Raw genomic sequence first — 10,094 nt, forward strand, 5'->3', positions numbered from 1 at the left:
TTTCTAAAAATAAAAGAACTTTTTTTGAATTTGTAAGAACTTTTTTCAAATTTAATGAACTTTTTTTTACAATTTGAATGATTTTTTTTAATTTATGATTTTTTTTTCAAAATTGATGAACCTTTTTTAAAGATATGAATTTTTTTAAATGGATGAACCTATTTTCTTTAAACCTGTAAACCTTTTTTGATTCATATTTTTATTTTTGTAACAAAAAAAACAAAAAAAGAAACTGTGGCGGCACGCTAGTGGGCTAGCCCATGCTAGCAACGGGCGCCTGCGGCGCTGGATAGGAGCTCCCTACCGGTGAGTCTATTTCCGGGAGCGCCGGATCCGCGCCTTAAGAGCATCTCCAGCAGTTCGGCCCTTCAGGGGTTAGAAATAGCACCGCCTGGGCGTGCGCCGGCGAAAAATTCAGCGTGGGGTGCTCAGGTTCCCAACCGCCTCCCAAGGTCGCACCCCGAGCGCCGATGTCGACCCACTTTCGATGCAAATTGGCCCATTTTCAGCCTGTTTCGACTCATATTCGGCGTACTTCAGCACAGATTCAACCTAAGCTATTTTAAATCACATAGTTCATCACAGAGAATCAATACAAATCAAATAGTTCATCATATCATTACAAATCAAATAGTTCAACAAATAATAAAAACTCATATTTCATCACACATCGAGCTAGACGTTGCCCTTGAGCCTTCATAGGTGCTCCACTAGATCTTGTTGCAGTCGTTGATGCACCTGTGGTTCTCGGATCTCCTGACGCATATTGAGGAAGGCAGTCTAGGTTGTCGGTCGCTGGTGATCAACTTGGGCAAGAGCACACTGCCTGTAATATGGTTCAGTGTCAAACACTAGCTCTTCCTGCTCGCTCTCAATGATCATGTTGTGCAAGATGACACAGCAAGTCATGACCTCCCATATTTATCTTTCGACCAGGTCTGAGCGGGGTACCAGACAACAGCATATCGAGATTGGAGCACACCAAATGCCCACTCGACATCCTTCCTGCAAGCCTCCTGACACTTGGCAAAGTAGGAGTTCTTGCCTCCTGGCATAGGGTTTGAGATAGTCTTCAAAAATGTGGACCATATCAAATAGATGCCATCTGCGAGGTAGTATCCCTTGTTGTAGTGGCGCCCATTGACCTCGAAATTCACCGGAGGAGCATGACCTTCAACAAGCTTAGTAAAGACAGGGGAGCACTGCAGTACATTGACGTCATTGTGAGTTCCTGGCATACCAAAGAAGGAGTGTCAAATCCAGAGGTCGTGTGTGGCCACTGCCTCAAGTACGACACTGCAACTGCCTTTGGCGCCTTTGTACATCCCCTGCTAAGCAAATTGACAGTTTTTTCATTTCCAATGCATGAAGTCGATGCTTCCAAGCATCCCAGGAAATCCTCTTGCTGCATTATGTGCTAGGATCCGAGCAGTGTCTTCAGCATTTGGTGATCGCAAGTATTGAGGTCCAAACACTGCCACCACTGTCATGCGGAACTTGTACAAACACTCGATGATGGTGGACTCGGCCATGCGCCCATAGTCTTCTAGTATATCACCGGGAGCTCCGTATGCAAGCATCCTCATAGCTGCCGTGCACTTCTGGAGTGAGCTGAATCCAAGTGTGCCGGTGCAACCCTTATTGCACTTGAAGTTGCTGTCAAACTCCCGAATGAAATTCACAATCTTGAGGAAGGGCTTCCGGCTCATCCGATAACGGCGCCGAAATACTTTCTCGTCATGCAGTGGAGCATCGGCGAAGTAGTCAGCGTAGAGCAATAGCCTTCTAGTTGATGCCTCTGCTTTGCCTTCAGTCGTCCCGGCGCCGAGCCACCTCGCCGCGGCTTTGCATTGCTCGCGAATAGGCCGGCCAGAGCGGCGAGGACCATGAAGTGTTCTTCGTCCTAGGCGTCGGCATCGGCTTCCTCCTCCAGCAGCGCCACGAACGCCTCCTCGTCGTCGGAGTTCATCGCCGAGCAGACAAATCACCGAACACCTGGCGGGCATGGCTAGGCATGGCTGGTGCTGGCGTGGCCGGAGTGCCAGGAAAGCTCGCCCAGAAGCAGGAGTAGGCGCTGCCGCGGCGGACCCTCTCTTTTATCGGCGGGGAGATGGCCTTTCTAGCGGCGGTAGGCAGGTGGGTGGCACAGGGACCGGCATGGCGGCGGGAGGTGCAGTGCGCGCGGGGAGGGGGGCGAATCTAAAGGTGGAAGAAGACGATTTGGCCTGACAGTGGTGGCCCATGCGCCGTTTTCCCTTCCGCCGGAGCCCCCAAGCGCCACTAGTGCACCGGGTTCGGCCTGGGATCGCCAGACCCAAAAATGGGCCGAACCAGCGAAAATCGACATCCTGTTGGCGTGACTTGGATTATTTTTTCCGACGTCGGCGGAAGAAAACAGGCCTGGGGACTGTTGGAGGCGCGGCTAGATATGCTCTTAGTGGCAACCACTGCAGGATTGCAATTCTAACGCACTGATGCAGCAGTTCTCTCAGGTTTTCTCACCGTTGCTTGACGGAAAAGTGAGCTTACATTTTTTTAGGATAGGCACCCACACATGCACGGGAAGTGAATAAGATCTCTCCTTTTCTGACTACACATGGAGTTCCTTTCTAGTGTCGGAATATAAAACGGAATTTCTTATGTAAGAGTACCGGCATAATTATATATTTATAGATGTAATAACATAGCAAAAGGGCTCTCTTTCAGCATCGATCCGAATGGACGCATGTTGCTCGACTAAAAATACTGTGAAAACACGTCGGACTGACTAGGGTAGCCGTGGAATAAAGCACTTTTCTCTTTCAGAAGAAAATAGAAGGAAACAAAGTGCTTTAGCTTCACCACCTCTAGTGATGAACATTGTTTTTTTTTTTGAGAGAGAGAGAGAGACGTGATGAACATTGCTAGGACGTAGCTAGCTTAGGAAAATCATGACTAAACTTTAGACCGGAGGAAGAAGAACCAGTGTTCTAGTTTCAACCATTACTGCAAAAGCAGCAAAGCACTAGTAAATGCCTTGTACCTGCATGCATCTTTCGCGCTCCATCGTCACAACATGTAAAAAGGTCTCACGAATTGTGATGAAAAGATCGTTCGTGTGTCCACACTCGTAGTTTTTTCTTTGTATAGTAGGGTGGAATTATTCTCACGTTTTCTTAGTTTGTAATTATGACGATCTATTACGTACTCCTTCCATCCCATAATGTAAGACACTTTTTGACACTACTGTAGTGTCGAAAAACGTCTTACATTATGGAACGGAGGGAGTAGCTTTCTAGAAATTAAAAACAACAAGTTACGACTAGCGTCTAGGGGCGTTGTATTGTGCGTTGGGTGTGACCTTGCTTGGGCTGTTGTAAGAGCATCTACGACCGGACTCAAATCCGGGCTCCTATACGGTCACGTCCACGGACAGTGCCCGCCGGCCCCTCATATCTCGCACCGCATCACATATTTCAAATGCAGATCCTCAAATCCATACAATTCATATACGTCGATCATACGATACAAATTGTCCGAATTCAACGGTCCGAATTAAAGCAAAGCAAATCATAGTTTAACAAACTGGACATGTCAAATCACTAGCCGGATGCCATCCATGCCATCTGCTCCGAGGCCATGCTTGCGTCCTCCTCGTGCTGCTCCGTCTGCATCCTTATCGCATGCTCCGCCTGCATTCGGGATGCCTGCTCCGCCTGCATCCTTGCCGCATGCTCCGCTGCCGCTGCCACCCTCGCCGCTTCTTACTCCCTACACTCGTTGATCTCCTTCTTCTTATCCGCAAGCCACTTCTCATGTTCACCCAAGAGGGTTTCATCCGCCAACATGATCTTCGCATCCTCCGCGTCCCATGCGAGTTACAACCCCTCCTTCTCAAGCTCAATTTTTCCAAATGTCTTGGCCTTCTCGAAACCAACTCGATCTTATCCCTCTCAATTTCCAGCTTCTTCTCCGACCTCTTCCAGTCCCATTCCATCCTCTCCTTTTGCGCATCCAACATGAGCTTGTACCTCTCCTCTTTCTTGTTCTCCCTTGCCGAAAAGATGCCCGTCCATGTGGATGCCATTTTTGTAGCGGCGGCGTCATGGGAGACCCTTGCCTTCTCCCACTTGTTCCCATGCCTTGCCGGTTATCCTTTGACACAGTGGCTCTTCCATTCTCGACGACAACATCGTCCTCTTCATCATCCAACCTAATTGATTGGTGGGAGCTTGAGCCGTCATTTCTCTTCATGACGGCCTTGAGATCGGCCACAAGATGTGTTCTCTTTGGCACTCCATTCAATAAGATCCAATAATGGCTAAAAGCATAGTCTTCTTCTCCATCTTGTGATACAAAGTGCCGCCACCGCCATCCAGCAAACAACATATGTATGAGCACGAGAATGCAAACACAACAAGCATATGCAAATGACGACAAGATGAAGCAATTGAGCTTACGTGAGTTGCCACTCCCATCCCACTTTGAGGGCGTTTGGTCACTTGTGAGTAGTAGCCGACGTACTTGTTCACTTTCCCTTGAATGACCCCCCATCAATGTTGGAGATATGCCACACTGCGGTTGGTCACGATAGGATGCAGCTCCACATGTTCCTTTTGTTCGTGATACTCCTTCCAAATCTTCTCCCAATACTTGTTCCCAACCAAGCTTCGACCAACAAGATGTCCTCAAAACTTGAGAATGTCGAACCTCTTGCCTTAGGGTCACCTAGGGTTCCAACTTCCTCCCGCGGCGACCGGGAGAGTTCCCCATCTACCCTAGGGTTCCCATTCAATTTTGACATCGATCAATCTGTGGCGGTGGTCCGGGCTGCGTACCGCTAGGGTTGCGATCACTGAGATCGTTTGCATGGCGGGGAAGGGAGTGATGCCAGCGGCGGCGGCAAGCAGATCTAGCAATCCTATGCAATGTTGTTTACAAAATCATCTAAAAAATGATAGCTAATAGGTTGAAGAGCATACTACCAGAAAGCATTTCCCCTACGCAGAGTTCATTTGTGCCCGGGAGGCAGATTACAAACAATGTTCTGGTAGCTTATGAATGCTTCCACACGATAAAGAAGAAGACACATGGAAATTCCGGTTTCTGTGCAGTGAAGTTAGATATGAACAAAGCTTATGATAGAGTTGAATGGGGCTTTTTAGAAAGAATGATGCTGAAGATGGGGTTCCAGGAACAATGGGTGCAATTGGTAATGGAGTGTGTGTCATCTGTCAGATATAAGATACGGTTCAATGACACAGAAACAGAAGAGATTATTCCTACGAGGGGGCTGCGGCAAGGGGAACCCCTCTCTCCATACGTATTTTTGCTATGTTCAAAGAGACTATCAAATTTGTTGGCCCATGAGGAAGAGATTGGGAACTTGGAAGGGATAAAGGTGAGCAGAAACGCCCCTATGATCTCTCACCTCCTGTTCGCGGATGATTCCCTAATTCTTTTGAAAGCTAATCTTCAAAGTGCAGACACTCTGAAAAGAGTTCTTGATACTTACTGTGAAAGCTCAGGACAAAGGTTAAGCAATGAGAAATCGAGTGTCTTTTTCAGCCCGAATACACCGGTTGGAGTAAGAGAAGAGATATGTGAAGAACTTAATATAGTCACTGAAGCTCTATCAGATAAATATTTGGGGCTGCCCACCTTGGTTGGCGTGGATAGGAGTGATTGCTTTCAACATCTAATAGATAGAATTTGCCAGAGGCTCAAAGGGTGGAAGGAGAAATTTCTCTCCGTATAGGGCACGGAAATTCTATTGAAATCTGTGGCCCAAGAAATTCCTTCGTATGCTATGTCAGTGTTTAAACTCCCTAAGGGAGTTTGTAAAACTATAATTGATGAGATTGCTGGCTTTTGGTGGGGAGATGGGGAAGAGAAGAAGAAAATGCATTGGTTTGCGTGGTGGAAGATGTGTGTACCGAAGAAGAAAGGGGGCTTAGGATTTAGAGACCTTCACAGTTTCAACCTTGCTTTACTAGCAAAACAGTGTTGGCGACTAATCCAGAACCCGGACTCTCTCTCTGCACGTGTACTAAGCGCAAAGTATTATCCAGATGGGAATATTCTGAAGGCAGGCCCAAAGAAAGGCTCATCGGTCACCTGGCAGAGTATTGTTGCAGGGATTCAAACCTTCAAAAGGGGATGTATATGGCGTGTGGGCACAGGAGAGCAAATAGATATATGGCAGGATCCATGGATCCCATCGAGCCCCTCAAGTAAAGTGATTACACCCCGAGGAACGATCATGCTAAGATACATGGAGGAACTGATAGATCCACATAACAGACATTGGGATGAAGCCTAATCAGAGATGTATTCTCTCCCGTTGATGCATATAGGATCCTACAAATACCTCTTAATGTTTAGGGCTTGGAGGACTTTATAGCATGGAACTACACGAGATCAGGGACTTTTTCAGTCCGGTCAGCTTACCACAGAGAGTTTGAACACCAGTATGGGCATCGTATTGCAAGATCAGATGGGCAAGGAAACACTCAGGAGGATACAATATGGCAAGAAGTGTGGAATCTTAAAATCCCTAGAAAGATAAAAAAAATTGCTTGGAAGGCACTTAATGGATCACTACCCTACTATGGAATTCTGGCCAACAGACATATCCCTCTAATCCCACAATGCCTGTTCTGCGCAGTGGGGTTGGAAGACATCTAGCACTGCCTGTTTACATGCAGGAGAGCGCAAGAAATATGGATAGAATTGGGGGTTTATAACACCATTTTGGAGGCTTTTAGGCAGGACCGATCAGGATCAGTCACTTTACAGATTCTCACTCGGGTACATGGCGTATGCGAGGAACTGCCCATGGCCGAGTTAATTCTTGTGGCATCCTGGTATCTCTGGTGGCAGAGTGATAACCCACAAGTGTAGGGGATCGCAACAGCTTTCGAGGGTAAAGTATTCAACCCAAATTTATTGATTCGACACAAGGGGAGCCAAAGAATATTATTGAGTATTAGCAGTTGAGTTGTCAATTCAACCACACCTGGATAACTTAGTATCTGCAGCAAAGTATTAAGTAGCAAAGTAGTATGATAATAAAGGTAACAGTAGCAAAAGTAATGTTTTTGGGTATTGTAGTGATTGTAACAATAGCAACGGAAAAGTAAATAAGCGAAGACATTGATGTGTACCTAAGGCCATTAGTTGAAGAACTTTTACAGTTGTGGAATGGAAACGGTGTACGTACGTGGGATGAGCATAAACAGCAGGAATTTAACCTAAAGGCATTGCTGTTCGTGACCATCAACGATTGGCCCGCTCTCAGTAACCTTTCAGGACAGACAAACAAGGGATACCACGCATGCACGCACTATTTACTTGACACCGATAGTATATACCTGGCAAGCTGCAGGAAGAATGTGTACCTGGGCCATCGTCGATTTCTTCCGACCAACCATCAATGTCAAAAGAAAGGCAAGCATTTCAAAGGCGAGGCAGATCACCGGAAGAAGCCCGCCATGCGTACCGGTGATCACGTACTTGCTATGGTCAATGATTTACACGTAATCTTTGGAAAGGGTCCCGGCGGACTAGCTGTTTCGAGTGACGCTGGGGGACACGCACCCATGTGGAAGAAGAAATCTATATTTTGGGACCTACCCTACTGGAAAGACCTAGAGGTCCGCTCTTCGATCGATGTGATGCACGTGAAGAAGAACCTTTGCGTGAACCTGCTAGGCTTCTTGGGCATGTATGGGAAGACAAAATATACAGTTGAGGCACGAGAGGACCTGCAACGTTTGCATGAAAAAGATGGCATGCCTCCAAAGTAGTATGAAGGTCCTGCCAGCTATGCTCTTACCAAAGAAGAGAAGGAAATCTTCTTTGAATGCCTACTTAGTATGAAGGTCCCGACTGGCTTCTCGTCGAATATAAAAGGAATAATAAATATGGCAGAGAAAAAGTTTCAGAACCTAAAGTCTCATGACTGCCACGTGATTATGACGCAACTACTTCCGGTTGCATTGAGGGGGCTTCTACCGGAAAACGTACGATTAGCCATTGTGAAGCTATGTGCATTCCTCAATGCAATCTCTCAGAAGGTGATCGATCCAGAAATCATACCAAGGCTAAGGAGTGATGTGGTGCAATGTCTTGTCAGTTTCGAGCTGGTGTTCCCACCATCCTTCTTCAATATCATGACGCACGTCCTAGTTCATCTAGTTGACGAGATTGTCATTCTGGGCCCCGTATTTCTACACAATATGTACCCCTTTGAGAGGTTCATGGGAGTCCTAAAGAAATATGTCCGTAACCGTGCTAGGCCAAAAGGAAGCATTTCCATGGGCCATCAAACAGAGGATGTCATCGGGTTTTGTGTTGACTTCATTCCTGGCCTTAAAAAGATAGGTCTCCCTAAATCGCGGTATGAGGGGAGACTGACTGGAAAAGGCACACTTGGAAGGGACTCAATAATATGCAGGGACGGATATTCTTGGTCTCAAGCACACTACACAGTTCTACAGAACTCTACCTTGGTGACCTCGTATGTCGATGAACACAAGAACAGTCTGCGCTCCAAACACCCGGAGCAGTGCGACGACTGGATTACATGTGAACACATCAGGACTTTCAGCAGTTGGTTGGAAGCACGTATCAGAGGTGACAACACTATTTGTGATGAGCTGTACTTGTTATCCAGGGGACCATCTTTGACTGTATTGATTTGGAAAGGATACGAGATAAATGGTAATACATTTTACACGATTGACCAAGATCAAAAGAGCACCAACCAAAACAGCGGTGTCCGCTTTGATGCAACAACCGAGAGGGGAAAGGACACATATTATGGTTACATAGTGGACATATGGGAACTTGACTACGGACATGATTTTAAGGTCCCTTTGTTTAAGTGCAAATGGGTCAATCTGTCAAGAGGCGGGGTACAGGTAGACCCACAGTACGGAATGATAACAGTGGATCCGAAAAATCTTGGGTACACTGACGAATCGTTCGTCCTAGCCAATGATGTGGCACATGTTATCTATGTGAAGGACATGTCTACCAGACCAAGAAAGAGAAAAGATAAGGAAGCGAATACATCATACGATGAGCCAAAGCGCCACATAGTTCTTTCAGGAAAAAGGGACATCGTGGGAGTGGAGGACAAGACAGACATGTCTGAAGATTATGAAAAGTTTCATGAAATTCCTCCCTTTAAAGTCAAGGCTGACCCCCAGCATCCTGATAAACGATGAAGATTATCCATGGTTATGGCGCAATAAGCAAATGACACAAGCGAAGAAAAAGTGAAGACTTTCTCCCGCAACTATTATGATGATACCATGCCAACTTTGTAACTGACGAGTATGATACCATTATCCGTTTTGTACATGCACATGCTATGTGTGGGTCAATTTATGATACCATGCCAACTTTTAACTTTTTCAGTGTTCATTTGAAATGCTTTAATGTCTTATGGTTCGGCCCTTGTAATAATTAAAAATAGCAACAATAAGTATTTTGTTGTAAGTAGAAACAAAATAAAATAAATAAAGCAAGAAAGAAAACAAAAAAACAAAAAAGTGGAAAGTTTATAATTTTCCTAAAACTAAAAGCAAAAAGAATTAAAAAATAAAGCAAAAAACAAAAGAAAATAAATAATGCAGAAAACAATACAAAAAAAACAATAAGTATTTTGTTGTAAGTAGAAACAAAATAAAATAAATAAAGCAAGAAAGAAAATAAAAAAAAGTGTTTTCAAATTTGAAAAGTAATGGCACTAACAGAAAGTTTATAATTTTCCTAAAACTAAAAGCAAAAAGAATTAAAAAATAAAGCAAAAAACAAAAGAAAATAAATAATGCAGAAAACAAAACAAAAAAGTGGAAAAAAATAAAAATAGCAACAATAAGTAAAAAAAAACAAAAAAAACAAAAAAATACCACCTACTGGGCTCACACGGCCTGAATCCCTACTTTGGGCCAGGATTCAGGCCCGCAGAAGGCCCAGAAGGCCCATCAGGCAAAGCAGTAGCTAGTAGGCCCGTAAGCCTGCAATGGAGAGGAGCTCGAGAGGGGTGCGGCAGTGGGGCTTATAAACCACTGCGTGCCCCTCTCAACTAGCGAGGTGGGACTAAA

The sequence above is a fragment of the Triticum dicoccoides genome, chromosome 6B (genome assembly GCF_002162155.2).
Source record: "Triticum dicoccoides isolate Atlit2015 ecotype Zavitan chromosome 6B, WEW_v2.0, whole genome shotgun sequence".
Lineage (NCBI taxonomy): Eukaryota > Viridiplantae > Streptophyta > Magnoliopsida > Poales > Poaceae > Triticum > Triticum dicoccoides.